The sequence below is a fragment of the Gorilla gorilla genome, chromosome 1, assembly GCF_029281585.2.
Source record: "Gorilla gorilla gorilla isolate KB3781 chromosome 1, NHGRI_mGorGor1-v2.1_pri, whole genome shotgun sequence".
NCBI classification, from domain to species: domain Eukaryota; kingdom Metazoa; phylum Chordata; class Mammalia; order Primates; family Hominidae; genus Gorilla; species Gorilla gorilla.
The window spans coordinates 63952089-63967510 of record NC_073224.2 but is presented as its reverse complement, the minus strand read 5'-3'; the positions used below and the strand labels follow the sequence as shown (position 1 = coordinate 63967510).

Sequence of the window (15422 nt, the reverse complement as noted above, 5' to 3'; positions counted from 1 at the left end):
AAACAGAATTTAATTATAGAAATCATGAACATATGAACCTCTGAACCAAGTAACACTGATACAGATAGCAGACTCCCTGGAAAAGTAATCATTCATTCATACTTCTGTAACCAAGTATCCTAATTTTTCTAAGAAAAAAAGAAACAGTATTTTTTAATTATTTTCTCTTCTTTCCTCTTTTCTCCATTTCTCCCTATCTCCCACTTTCCACTCAGCCTTTTAGAAATGAAAGGGTAACCTTTTACCTTCCCTTCACCAGATACTCCCTACAGGGCAAGTTGATCTAACGATGTGCTTAGAAGCTCCAGAACAGAACTCTCACCCACACAGTAGGTTGGTAATAGTCGATTTACAACCCAAAGTCCTGCTACAAAACTCACCTGGAGAGTTGGCCACCTTTACAACCTATTTCTGCCCATGAAGACACCAACTCGACTGCCCAGTAGATAAGGCACCAAGCTGGCAATGGAGTCCCCACCTGTTTACTACTACTCCTGTGTGCCATTCATGATAGACTCTCTTTAAAAGCACCCACTGTCACACGTGTCCATGTGAAGAGACCACCAAACAGGCTTTGTGTGAGCAATAAAGCTTTTTAATCACCTGGGCACAGGTGGGCTGAGTCTGAAAAGAAAGTCAGTGAAGGGAGATAGGGGTGGGGCCATTTTATAGGATTTGGGTAGGTAGTGGAAAATTACAGTCAAAGGGAGTTGTTCTCTGGCTGGCAGGGGTGGGGGTCACAAGGTCCTCAGTGGGGGAGTTTTTAAGCCAGGATGAGCCAGGAGAAGAAATTTCACAAGGAACAGGTCATTTTCACTTCTTTTGTGATTCATCAGTTACTTCAGGCCATCTGGATGTATACATGCAGGTCACAGGGGATATGATGGCTTAGCTTGGGCTCAGAGGCCTGACACCCACTTTCTGCTCCAAAGACAAAGCAGTACCCTTAAGGCAGGAAGCCTGTACTTCTTCCCTGAGCTAGCTTTGGAATAAAAAGTCACTTTCTTTATACCAGACCTCCCTCTTGTTAATTGGACTCTGCAAGCAGTGAGCAACTGAACTGAGTTTGTAACACTGTCATCCATCCATTCCCTCAGCAATGGCTGAGTATCCTCTGTGTATGTGCCAACATACAAAAATAAACACAATAACTAACAGTGTAGTCAGAGGTACTGACAAGACACTAGGCAATTGCAATTCATTACGGTAAATAAATTGATAGGTGCTGTGAGAATTGATAGGTGCTGTGAGAACATGTAGGAGAGGCATCTCACTCAGATGTGTTAGTGGAGGGAGGAAAAGTCTCCAGGAGAGAAAGTTTATTTAAGCAATACCTGAAGGAGTATGAATAATATAGAAGTTAGTCAGATGAAGAATGGGATGAATAAGAAAAAGGTCCAAGACAGAAGAACAGGAAGCATGGCATGTAGAAGGAACTAAAACAATTTAATAGGATAATAGCATAGAGATCAAGGCAGAGGCACTAAAAGATAAGGCTGGGAAGGCATTCAGGGGCCAGATATAAAGACTTTTGTAATTCAAATTAAGGAATTTAGAACTTAAGGGCAATGAAAAGCCATTAGTGGTTTTAAGAAGAAAAGGAACAATGATAAGTGTTTTAGTAAAATCATACTGACTGAAAAATACATAATTTAGAAAAAAAAGATGAAGATTAGAAGTCTTGCTTCAATTCATAACAGAGATAAGGACAGAATTAGAAAAGTGAAAATGGAAGTGGAGAGAAGGAGAAGTTTATATTTAAGAGTAAAATTCAGCCTGGACAACATAGTGAGACCCCATCTCTAAAACAGTATTTTTTTAAAATTAGCCAGGTGTGGTGGCATGCACCTGAAGTCCCAGCTACTCCACAGGCTAAGGTGGGAAGATGGCTTGAGCCCAGGACTGCAGTGAGCAGTGATTGTGCCACTGCACTCCAGCCTGGGTGACAGAAGGAGACTCTGTCTCAAAAAATATTTTTTTAATTTAAAAAAAAATTGTAAAAAGAAATATAACTTTTTTTACAAAGTTTTAAATTTGTATAATGGGCAGAAATAAGCAGGATAGATTCAATATGGGATTAGGAGAGGGTAGGATTCAAAGGTGACTACTCTCTCCCTCCCGTTTTTTGTCTCAGGTGTGGTACCATTCACTGAGACACAGAACAAAGGCAAAGAAATAGATTTAGGGGCAAGGATAGGAAATGCTAAATGCTGTGGGGTTTTTCTTTTGAACTGCCTTTTTGTCATCTAAGTGAATCAAGTTAGGACAGTGAGCTGTAAGGGTCTGAGATGAGCAGAGATCAGCACAAGGATTCGTCAGTATACAGACCACACCTGAATTTATGGGAATGGATAGTAAATCTGCAGAACAAAAAGAGAAGACATCTAAGGAACTTCAACAGTTGAGCGACAAATAAGATTATATCTCAACATGAGATTTGGAGGGCACATCCAAACTATCACACACACCATCTCATTGACAACAAATTGTAGGAATTTTAAAAATTCCACTTATTTCTACCTTCTTTTTTTTTGTTGTTTGTTTGTTTGTTTGTTTGTTTTGGAAATGGAAGATTGAAGGGAGACAACCTCTTCCCAAATAGAAAGAAATTTCTAGAAACATTTCCTGGCTTAGACATAAGAGACCTATGGAGAAAATTTTCCTGACCACCTTAAACTCACAGCTCTGCTAAGCCTTTAAATTCTCATAACCATCATCACTTATCCTCTTCTCTACCCTCCCCCAAAACACATATACTCACAAACACACTTCCTTATTTTCATGAACCTGTGTTCTTGACTGCTTCTCTCTTTCAAATCAAAGAGCAGTCTATTAAGGAGGTCTATTTATATGCTACATGGCAAAAAGAAACCCTAATATTTATTTTTTTTTAAAAAGGGGGGGTCAGAAGGATAGAAGTCATGTGGGAAAAACAAGTTATTAAAAAATGAAAAAATAAGAAAAAGTAAATAAATTAAAAAGGGGCTTCACAAAGCATAGACAACTTCCTCCAGACACTCTTTATGTTTTATCAGTCATCTGCCAGCCCAGGAAGGAATCATGGTGTTCCCCAAGAGGCAGGACAGCCAGGAGGTGTCCACCTCAGATATGGAAATGAGAAAATAAAAAACAAAATGTCATGTTGGCTGAAATTCTGGAGCTCTTAATTGCTGCTGGTATTTCAGGACAAGACGTAATGGCTTATCAGCTTTTGGCAAGGTAATAGGTTTTGGAAAGACTTGGTCCATCATTCCTTGCTATCTTGACATCAGTGTTGATTTATTCTTTCAGGAAAACTCTACAATCAATAAAAATAAAATAAAACGTACTACAAAAAGTATCTCAGCCCTTCCAAAGATGAAGTATTCACACCAGCTTGAACCCCACTGATTCAGGATATAGATTCTATTCACATATTTCCTCCTCTTTAAAGAAGAAACTGAGGCCTATAGCTATGAAGAGTTCCCTGGAATCCTGCAGTTACTCAGCACTAGGCCTTGCTGCATCAGCATCTTGGACACCTAAGTTGTGGCTTTGCCCATAGGACAGTATGTGCTGTGGAGGGTCACTCCTAACCTGGTCAACAGAGTGCAGTCATTTCAGAATACATGTGTAGCCATCTCTGGGTTGGCGTTTATTGTGATCTCATCTCTGTCAGCTCAAGTATCCCAGCTTTTCTTGACAGTGGCTGCTGAAGTGAGCCATATAAACAGAAGAAATGGGTGACTATATCAGCTCCTGTTCTATATCCTACTTTCAGAAAACCTACAGGCCCCCTGAGGATCATGACTTCATGAAAAGGCAATCAAATGAGACTTTCATCTCACAGTCAGGGTGAACTTTTGAAAATGTAGATTGGATAACTGCTCCCCAGTGACTCTCTGGTGCATCTGCCGTTACCATGGGCAGAAAAGACCAGGCTTATAACACAGGTTATAAGACAAGGGTAAGAAATATGTGGGCCAGAGCCAAGGCTGGAGCTGCACTTGCCCATATCAGCTGACCTCAGCACACATGAGGGAGCTCAGCCAGACCTGCAGAGCCATACAGCCCAGCCCAGCCTGGCCTTGCCAAAACCAGTGGGCCCCACAAAGAGTTGCAACTTACTTCACCAATTTCACCTTTTAAAATGAAGGAAGAGCTGGGCACAGTGGCTCACATCTGTAATCCCAGCACTTTGGGAGACTGAGGCAGGAGGGCCCTTGAGCTCAGGAGTTCAAGACTAGCCTAGGTGACATAGCAAGACCTTGTCTCTACTAAAACTCAAAAAATTTAGCCAGGCGTGGAGGCTTACACCTATGGTCACAGCTGCTCAGGAGGCTGAGGAGGTAGGATCACCTGACCATAGGAAATTGAGGCTGAAGTGAGCCATGAACGTGCCACTGCACTCCAGCCTGGGTGACAGAGCCAGATGCCGTCTCCAAGAAAAAAAAAAAGAAGAAGGAGGAGGTAGAAATAAATGGAATTTTAAAAATTCCTACCAATTTGTTGTCAATGAGATGGTGTGTGTGATATAGCTTGGATGTGCCCTCCAAATCTCCTATTGAAATATAATCCCCAGTGTTGGAGGTAAGGCCTGGTGGAAGGTATTTCGATCATGGGGGCAGATCTCTCATGGCTTGGTGCTGTCCTCACCATAGTGACTTAGTTCTTAGAAGATCCAATCGTTTAAAAATATGTGGAACCTCCCCTCCCTCCCTCTCCCTCTTGTTCCTGCTTTGACCACGTGACGTGCAAGCTCCCACTTTGCCTTCTGCCATAAGTAAAAGCTCCCAAGACATCACCATAAGCAGTCGCAGTACTATGCTTCCTGTACGGCCTGCAGAACCATGAGCCAATTAAACCTCTTATAAATTACCCTAGTCTCAGGTAATTATTTATAGCAATGCAAGAATGGCCTGATAAAGTGATTTTTAGAGACAGGGTCTCACTCTGCTGCCCAGGCTAAAGTGCAGTGACACAATCATAGTTCACTGAGGTCTCAAACCCCTGGGCTCAAGCGATCCTTCCATCTCAGCCTCAGAATAGCTAGTACCATGGGAAAACACCACTGTGCCCAGCTAATTTTCATTTGTTTGTTTGTTTCTTTGTAGAGACAGGGTCTCGCTATGTTGCCCTGCCTGATCTAGAACTCCTGGGCTCAAGCAAGCCTCCCACCTTGGCCTTCCAAAGTACTAGGATTACAGGTGTGAGTTACCAAGCATGGCCAAGACTGAGTTGTTAAATTCAGCTGAACAAAGCCTGGGTCCCCCACTTCCTAGGGATCAGCCCCTGTGAGGAAAGCTGCATCAGCATCTAATACCCTCAAAGATGATCATTCTGAAAAGAAATATCTTGAAGGGCTTCTGCATCATCAAACATTTCACCACATGCAAAAAGAGTTTGAGAAAATTGAGTTTTCCTGGCTCATAATTGGACAGTACAGTCTGGAGGTGTGAAAACTTTTTAAAATTCCAACTTATTTCTTCTTTTGTTTTTGTTTGTTTGTTTGTTTGTTTTTTGAGACAGAGTCTCACTCTATTGCCCAGGCTGGAGTGCAGTGGTGCGATCTTGGCTCACTGCAACCTCTACCTCCCACGTTCAAACAATTCTCCTGCCTCAGCCTCCCAAGTAGCTGGGTCTACAGGTGCATGCCACCGTACCCGGCTAATTTTTTATTTTTAGTAGAGATGGGGTTTGACCATGTTGGCCAGGCTGGTCTCGAACTCTTGACCTCAGATGATCCGCCTGCCTTGTCCTCCCAAAGTGCTGGGATTACAGGCATGAGCCACTGCTCCCAGCCATTTCTTCCTTTGTTTTTAAAGGCATAATTGGTGAAGTAAGTTGAAATCCTTTGTAGGGTCCTCCATAATCTTGTCCCCACTTGTGTTCTGCCCTCTCTGTGAATAGTCAAGGCCAGCCAGACATGAAGAGGCTCTGAGAATAAGAAGTTTTTGGTGCTCTGTGGCTAAAATGATCCAGGGCCACAAAAAGAAAAGTTTATTTAAGAGAAAGAGAAGCCAGGTGCAGGGGTGCAAACCTCCTCCTAGTTACTCAGGAGGCTGAGGTGGGAGGATTGTTTGAGCCCAGTTTGAGGTTGTAGTATGCTATGATAGTACTTGGGAATAGCCATTGCACTCCAGCCTGGGCAACATAGCAAGACCCTCTCCCAAAAAAAAAAAAAAAATAGAAGGAGAAGAATTGGCCAGTAATTTACTGTATTTATTCTTTCTCTCTCACCTCCACTGAAATCTACCAGGCACTGATTTGGTTCCAGGCAGAATACTCTCTGGTGCTCTATGATGGTCCACGAGACCTGACAAACTGAAGTGCCTCACAACAGCCTAGGGGATCACAGAGGGTCTGTTCATAGCCGTGATGCTCAGTGTTGCAGTGGTTCTAGGGGATACTGTGCCAGCCAGTGGCAGCCCTGCCAGAGGACTTTCAACCAGATCCTGATACCCATGGATTGCTGTGGAAGATGGTGTTACTTATAGTCATGGTCAGATTTTTAATAATTAAAGGCCCATCTTATGCAAGTAAAGACAAAGAACTAGCCACTGATGTTTCTGTTCTTCTAGAGGAAATACTTTCAAATTTTTTACACATTTAACCTTATTCAAAAATAACATGAAGGCCTTGAATTAACTTTAATGGAATCCATGCTCAAAAACAAACTATCGGAAATGGAAAAACTGGAAGGCATTAAAAAAGAGCTGAAAATCTCCAACTCTTTGCTTGGACTTAGAATACATTCTTTTAGAAAAGGACTTAGCAAAGAGTGACCTGAACATTTAGAACAAGTTGAACCTGACATTACAAGAAATATCCAGAAGATTTATCAAGCAAAATAATAGACAATGCATTAAAGACACATTGAATTTCAAGTAGCTACAAGCAAACAGCCTTCAAAATATATCAGAAGACTGAAGAACAACTTCAGACAGCACTGAGGAGATGCTTCAGATGAAAATTCCTATATTATGAGAAGTATAAAACTGTCTTCACAAGAAACTAAGGAGGTTTGGAGTGCTCTGACTCTAACAGCAGCATAGGCGGCCTTCTGCCTATGCTTGGCGTTGGTGTACATTGTTTCCATAAAAAGAACTGACTGGGTTAGAATGAAAGGAAGCTATCTGTGCAGACCTGTCTTTAGAACCTTTGAAGATAATAAAATAATATTTGATTCTATGGTGATATTCTCTAGATGAAGCTATGGTGAAAAATGTTTTGGAAAGGAAAAAAAAAAAAAAACAGACACCGTAGTAGCAGTTCCCAAAGTGGTGAAATCAGTACTAAGAGCAAGTCTGTAGATTCTAGCCTTGGGGGCCTTTCATAGTCCAGCCCTGTGGCCAGCCTCAATACAGATTCCACCAAGGGCTCAGAATAAAGCAACAATAATTCAAATACGTGTGCAGAATTTCAAATAAAATATGTTGGTGCCATTAAGACACTGAAACTCTCTGAGAGAAGATGTCTTAAAGGGCCACTAGACCTGATAAATTATATAGATGTTGCCCAGCAAGATGAAAAGTTGCCTCTTGTTCCTCTGGAGGAAAAATTTATAATGGGAGTTTCCAAATATAATACAAGTATCAACATCAGATCAGTATGATATTTTGTAAAGGCATGTTCTATATTTAATCATCTGGATGGTGTGTTATGATGATGGTCTGGGGTGGAAAAACACTTATTGGCTCTGAAGAACACAGATGCAAGCAGTGATGAATACAGCCTGTGGGTTCATCAGTGCAACCGGCTGGAACAAACATAAGCAATTTGAAAAGTTCTATCTGCCACTTTCTATCTGTATTAACATCTGAGAAATGTTGAATCCTGCAAATCAAGTGAAAGTCAATTTATCTGAAAGTTCAGCTGTGTTCAAACAGTTTTTTTAATATGCAATGTTGTACTATTATGGAAATATGAAGTGATCCCTTTTCTGGATTTTCTTAAGAAAATGCAATAAATAAAATATTGATCATTTGTTTTTATAATAAGATGTTTTGTATTAAACAGTGGGAAAAAAAGAACCTAAAGAGTGGATAGAAAGATGAGCAAACTTAGTAATCAGGAAAATCAAGTTTAAAAAAAGTAGTGCATATGGAATAAGTTTTAAATGATAAAGTCAGATCCACCATTTGCTAAAGATGACAGATCAGGCTGCTGTTGATGAAGAAGAAAACATGAACAGTGGAATCCTGAAATTAGATATAATGGATGCATCAGAGTATGGGTACTTGTAAAAATAAATCCAAAAGAATTCTGAAAAAATATGACTAATGTTGTATAGTTAAATACAGCTCATCTAGGCTGGGCTAGGCCAAGTGGCTATCCTGGCTTCAGCTGGGCTTGTTTTCAAATTTATTTTAGAAACTCTTAACCAGATGTTCACTGTAAATTAACTGAAGGAGATAAAATAGTTGACGCACTGAAAAATTATAAGTCTCCAAGTGAGAAATCTTCACTACAATCAGAAATGGGGGGAAATGCAGTCAGAGAGGGAGAGACAAAAGCTCCAGTGGCAACTTTAAGTCCTTCCTACAGTGCACTGAGAAAAAGAAGTGTTTTCACCAAATATCTAATGTGGAGATAATTCACTCTGTAAAGATAGTGAAGAAGCCTACAAAAAAAGATTAAAAGATTAACATGTAAAGAGCTGTACATTTCCAAAACATTTTTGAGGAAGAACATAAATATTTGGGAAAGTAACTTCATTCAGAAAAATAACTCAAAATGGATCACCAACCTAAATGTAAAATGCAAAACTATAAATTCCTAGAAGAGAATCGCCAAGGAGAAAATCTAGATGACCTTGGATATGAAAATGAATATCACATCAAGATCCAGTCCATGAAAGAAAGAATTGATAAACTGGACTTCATTAAAATTTTTTTAAAAAATCTCTGTTCTGCAAAAGACAACATCAGTGTAGTGGAAAGACAAGCCACAGATTGGGAGAAAATACTTGCAAAGGGGGTATCTGATTCTAAAAAACCTGTAATCCAAAATATACAAAGAATTCTTAAAACTCAACAATAAGAAAACAAACAATTCAACTAAAAAATGGGCCAAAGAACATACCAGACATCTCACCCAAGATAATACATATGGCAAATAAGCATATGAAAAGATACTCTACATCATATGTCATTAGAGAAATGCAAAATGAAACAACAATGAGATACCAATACGTACCTGTTAAAATGGCCAAAATCCAGAACACTGACTACAGCAAATGCCAAAAAGGATATGCAACAACAGGAATTCCCATTTGTTGCTGGTGGGAATGCAACATGGTGCAGTCACTTTGGAAGTGGTTGGTGGTTTCTCATGAAACTAATCATACTCTTACCTTATGATTGAGCAATTATGCCCCTTAATATCTGCCCAAAGGAGTTGAAAACTTGCGCCCACACAAAAACCTGCACATGAATGTTTATACCAGCATTATTCATATTTGTCAAAACTTGGAAGCAACCAAGATGTCCTTCAGTAGGTGAGTGGATAAACTGTGGTACATCTAGACAATGGAATATTATTCAGCACTAAAAAGAAATGAGCTATTAAGCCCTGAAAAGACATGGAGGAAACATAAATGCATATTACTAAATGAAAGAAGCCAATCTGAAAAGGCTACATATTGTATGATTCCAACTATAACACTCTGGAAAAGGCAAAACTATGGAGACAGAAAACAGAAAATTGGTGGTTGCTAGGGTTTATAGGGTTATGGGGGAGGGAGGGAGGAATGGGCAGAGCACAGAGAATTTTTAGGGCAGAGTGAAAATACTATGATGTTATAATGGTGGATACATGCCATTATAAATTTGTCTAAACCCACAGAATGTACAACACCAAGAACAAACCCTAATGTCAACTATGGACTCTGGGTGGTAATGATGTGTCAATATAAGTTTATCAGCTGTCGGATATTAGTAATGGGGAGGTTATGTATGTATGGGAGCAGAAGACATATGCGCTACCTCTGTGCCTTCCTCTCAAATGTGCTGTAATCTGCTCTACAAAAATACTCTTTAAATTAAAAAGTAACCTTACATTGCTGATGTGCCCAGAGGAGCATTTGGAAGGGCCCAAGAGGACCACCAGGAAACTTCATAAACAAACGGATCCCCCAAAAAGAATGAGGGTCCTGCATAGGAGCAAGACAGAAAAATGGACAAAAGAGTCACCTAGAAGAAACTAGTCATACTACAAAGTTTAGCTCAAGGCTAGTCCTGAGAACTATGTACTATCATCTACCAAGCTGTCCAGGACATTTCCAGTATTGTTTTCTTTTAAATTCCTACAAAGGAAGAGTGCTATAACTACTTGTGCCTGAAAGATAAGTAGCTTAAGCATAAGAAAGCTAAACAATATGCCTGAGTTCTAAGTAAATTAGGGCAGAAACTAGGAACAAAAAGCAAATATCCCAATTATGGACAACCCCTCTAGCCATCCCACTCTCCTAAGGGTACTTCATGAAAAGAACTGCAAAATTATTCTGCCTTTTGAAACTGGGAACTTTTGAGGGGACTAGTGCCACATAGCAATTGTGTCAAGGCCTACAGACATCTCTTAAAAGCATTATATTTTTTTAATTAATTCTGTTGAGATTTTGGAATTTTTGTTTCAAAAATGTGTTTGGGAGAGAAATCCACAAGGTTTTAGGTTATTAGGAAGTAGTCCATGAATAAAAACCTGTGAAAACCAATGTCTAAAATGGATTAATGCTCTCTACATAGGAATAGTCATCAGCATAGTGAAAAAGAAATACTAATGTAAACGGATTCCTTATTTACTAGATGAAAAATGGCTTTCTTCAGACTTTTAAAAAAAGACTTTGTGACTATTATCATATAGATATTCAAAATGTTATATTTTGTTAACTTAATATCCCCAAATTTCAAAAAAGTAGTCAATAGGACACTTGACACTCCAATGGTTTGGCAAAATTCCAGGGACAGAAATTAAAATCTCAGTCAAAAAAAACACCAAAAAAGAAATTCCTAGCTTTAACTCATAGACAATATGCCAACTATGTAACCTATTTTATAAGAAAGTATTTATATCACCTATTCTCCCCTGGTATTCCACGCACAAAAAGAGTGTAGCAGCAGGAACACACAACAATTCCCTTACTCAGACCTCATACTTACAGTCCTTTACCTTACAGACCTAATAGCTACAACAATCTATCCAAGGTATTTCAATATACATTAGTATTTTTTTAGGAAAAAAAAAAAAAACTTCATGATGCTCCTGTTGTTGCTTTATGAAGGGCATCTAGATGTTTTTGTAAAGAGGGGGCTATTAAATTTAAGCAGGACCTGCCTGCATTGGAAGAATCACATACTCCGTATCATATACTTGGCATATACTTGGTACAAATTTAAGACAGAACCATGGAATTACACTAACTGGAATTATCAATACAAGGATTGGTAAAATTAACTTAGCTATAATACATGTCAAGTATTAGGTTTAACCTGTGATTCATTTCTGACCAAAACACTCATTTTCTCTCAGCTTCTGGGTATGAAAATTACATTCTCAAAAATTAATCATAATTTTTAAATCTCAGATCATATCAGGGGTTAAGGAGTATAGTATAAAATCTCATGAGGTCATATTTTCATTCTGTTAAAAGAATATTTCACCAACTAAAGTTAAATAGGACAAAAAATTTTTTAAAAGACAGGCATTATACTTCTTTAAATATATTCAACAACTAGGGTAATAAAAGTTTTCATTTTTTCCAATTACTCATCACCATATAGCATGTAACTTCCTGATTTTTTCTTTTTTTTTTTTTAACTAACCCACCTATTTAACATTTCATAAGGTAAACGATAGGTTTACAGCTCTTAGAAATTTGGAAACTAAAATATCTTACTAACTGAAAAAAGCAAAGCACAGAATAATACATAGAATGATACTTTTGTATTTTTAAAAGCAAGTATCTTGGTTCCTAAATTTCCTATTTTTATTTATTTATTTCTTTATTTTTAATTAATTTTTTTTTTTTAAGAGGCAGGGTCTCCCTCTGTCACCCAGGCTAGAGGGCAGTGGCACCATCATGGCTCACGGTAGCCTCAAAGTCCCTGGGCTCAAGCAATCCTCCCACTTCAACTGACTGAGTAGACGGGGCTACAGGTGCATGCCACCATGCGTAGGTAACTTTTTTTTAATATATTTTTGTACAGACGGGGTCTAGCTATGCTGCCAAAGCTGGTCTTGAACTCCTGGGCCCAAGCAAGCCTCCTTCCTTGGCCTTCCAAACTGCTGTGATTACAGGCGTGAGCCACAGCATCCAATGGCTTTCACATTTCTAAAGCTTAAGTAGGCGACTTATTTTATATAAATATTTTTAGTTAATAGGAATAGGAATTAATAACTTTTATTAATAATGGTTAGCGTAGAGTGGGAGCAGAAGGGAGAAGTATGACAGGGGAAATTTTTACTCTTCATAATTTAAGACACGCAAGATATATAATACAAGAATCTCAGATACATTATGCAAGAAACTTGTATTTTTTCTTTGCCTTCTTCTATAAACTTTTAAAAAAATATAGAAAGTTCATAAATTATCTCGAAAACCTCCACCATTAATCTGTTCAATCAATCTCTCCAGTAGAGGGCATGGTAGGTTCAACACAGAAAATGTATGGTTAGGTTATCAGCCACTCTCAAACTGAGGTTTTGCTGTGCAACTTTTACAACCCACTGCATTGTTTCTTCCTCTACCACAGGATGGAAAATATGTGTCATCTTTATGTGGAGCAATTCTGTTTACCTAAAAGCCAGTTGCAACAACAAAAAGGGAAGTCATCAAAGATTCCAGCTTTTGTTTTACCTATATATGTAAATATATGTAATGCATATGTAAATATACATGTAATACATATTACATATATGCGTGAAATATATGATGTATATATTCATGTCACATATATTACATGTATATGTAAATATACATATATCGGCCTGTCTTTTAAAATACATTAACATGGCAAGTTTCTGAGGAAAAGGTTTATATAGCAGGTACTGCCTTAACTCTTAAAATTACACATAGATACAAAAATTACAAGTTGATTTATATCCAGATTTATTAACCAACCACATAATTTTCAGAGAAAAATTAATTTTCTGCCACCTAACATCAGTCACTGATCTGGAAGGGTTTATGAAAAAAGCAAAGAATTATATTAAACACAAAAACATCAAGAATAATCTATATTTAAACCAGCTGCTTATGCAGGTACATGTATATTCACTTTCATTAATATATTGAGATGATTAAACTTCCTTGGCTTGGAGATATCTGAAAAGTGTAATTATTATTATTATTTTAAGAGACAGGGTCTCACTCTATCACTCAGGTTGGAGTGCAATGGCACAATCATAGCTCACTGTAACTTGAATGCTTGAACCTCGAACTTCTGAGCTCAAGCCTTCCACCTGCCTCAGCCTCCCAAAGTGCTGGGATTTCCAGCATGAACCACAATACCCAGCCTGAAAAGTTTAAATGTTAATCAGTTTCCTTATTTTTCTTACGTATTATCCAGTGAGCATTTATTAAATATCTATAATGAGCTTGATCTTCTACAAATTTGTGTATCTTGTGTATTTGTGTACCTACAAATTGAAACATCTTGATATTTAATAGTACTTACATATTTATAACCTAATTACGTCTGAGTTAATCCTCGTACGATTTTTTCCATCTTGAACAGCTATGGTTTGAACATTTCCTTTTGCCACACATATGCAAATCAGTAATAAACTTTCGTACAGTACTTTAGAGCTTAGAAAAGACCTTTCATGTAAGAGTCACATAATATCCTATGAGGCTGGCAAGAAAATACATGTTACTCTTATTACAGATGAGAAACTGGGACTCAAAGAGGTGTGAAGCTAGTGTCCCAACAGTTACTTAGCATTTACTGGGAAAGCCCAGGCTCTAACTGGGTCTCCTGACAGAAGTCCAGCTCTCTCTCTCTGCTGCCTCTTTGTCAGAACTCCAGCGCTCTCTCTCTGTTGCCTCTTTGTCAGAACTCCTGGCCTGCCAGCGAATTTAACTGTCTATGAGTAAATTCTAACATCTAAGGTTCTAAGTATAAAATATATTGAGGTTTACACTGGTGAGAAAAAGCAAGTGTCTGCGTATTACAGACAGCTGATAAATACGTATTGAGTCATCAGAAAGTGAAAATAGATGTAGGAATATTATGCAAAGTATAGGAGAGGAAGACCATATGCTTAAGAAAAAATGGCATTCCTAGAGTTAACAAGCATGTTTCAAAGTATCTATTACTGAAATCTACACGATTTTCCTTTCCACAATAAAGTCCACAACTGTTGTCTTAAATAATAACTGCAGGTTTTGCCCTCCAAGTCAAACTTGGAGCTCCAACTACTGGCAGCTCACCGTAAGAATATATTAATTATTTCCAATTTTCTTTTAAGAAGTTGAATACAAAGTAGAGAGAATATCTGCGGCTTGGTTGCAAAGCCGCTTAAACATTTCACTGGCTAGTTCTGGTAATATTATCCGAAATCAACTCATTTTATGATTGAGGTAATCTATTTGTCTTTACCAATCAAGTCGTTTTAAAATCTTCAGGAGTAGAGATGATACTTGAAGAATTAACAAATAAAACCTAATCAAGGGAACTGTTAACTCATTCTCCCCCCTACTTTTGCCAGTTATTAAATGTTCTGATAAATCCTAACTCAACAAGAATGACTCATGAGGAAATCCTGACTCCTTGAACTCACTGATTCTGGTGCATTACAGCTATGAAATCTCTATGTCTGCAGCTTTCTCTCCCACCATAAGGAAATCTGTGATTTCTATTTTGGCAGGAGATGTGACCAAGGACTCCTGAGGAATGACCCTATAGACAGACCCAGCCACGTGCCTAGTAGTGATCAAAAATGCAAACCCAATTAAAGCACTGTCTTCTGATAAAGTCACTTTCTCTTGTTCAATCCCTAATGTTCATTCTCAAAGTGTTCCAAGACGCCCCAGCAAGCTGCAGAGCAGATCCCACCCTGCCCCTGGGCAATCAACGTTTCAGGTTACTCCTTCCTTAAGTTAAGTGGCAGAGAGAAACGGGCGAAGGTCTCCCCGTTGCCTCAGTTCACAGACCAGGGGGTGTCGAATGAGTCCTACAGCAGGACAGCAAACAAGAAATGAGGCGCGGGGTCAGGGAACGCGCTCAAAAAAGGAAGAAAAATCCCACTCTTCATTCGAAATCAGGCCACTGCACTCCGGCCTCGTGGCGGGCGACCTCCTCCTGACAGGGAATCGCCGCTCTGGCCTCGGGCTGGGAAGCCCGTCAGGGTGGGTGAGGGAGCGCCGGCGCCCCCGCCGGGCCGCAGCCAACTTCGGCTCCCTCCCTCCGTCGCAAAGCCCTCGAGCCCGCCCGGCCGCCACG

At 39.0% G+C, this 15422-nt stretch overlaps 1 pseudogene; it reads left to right on the top strand.

Annotated features, from left to right (window-relative positions):
- Nucleotides 1-7204: 7204 nt before the first annotated feature.
- LOC101124275 (integrin beta-1-binding protein 1-like) lies at nucleotides 7205-7812 on the top strand (annotated as a pseudogene).
- Nucleotides 7813-15422: the final 7610 nt, after the last annotated feature.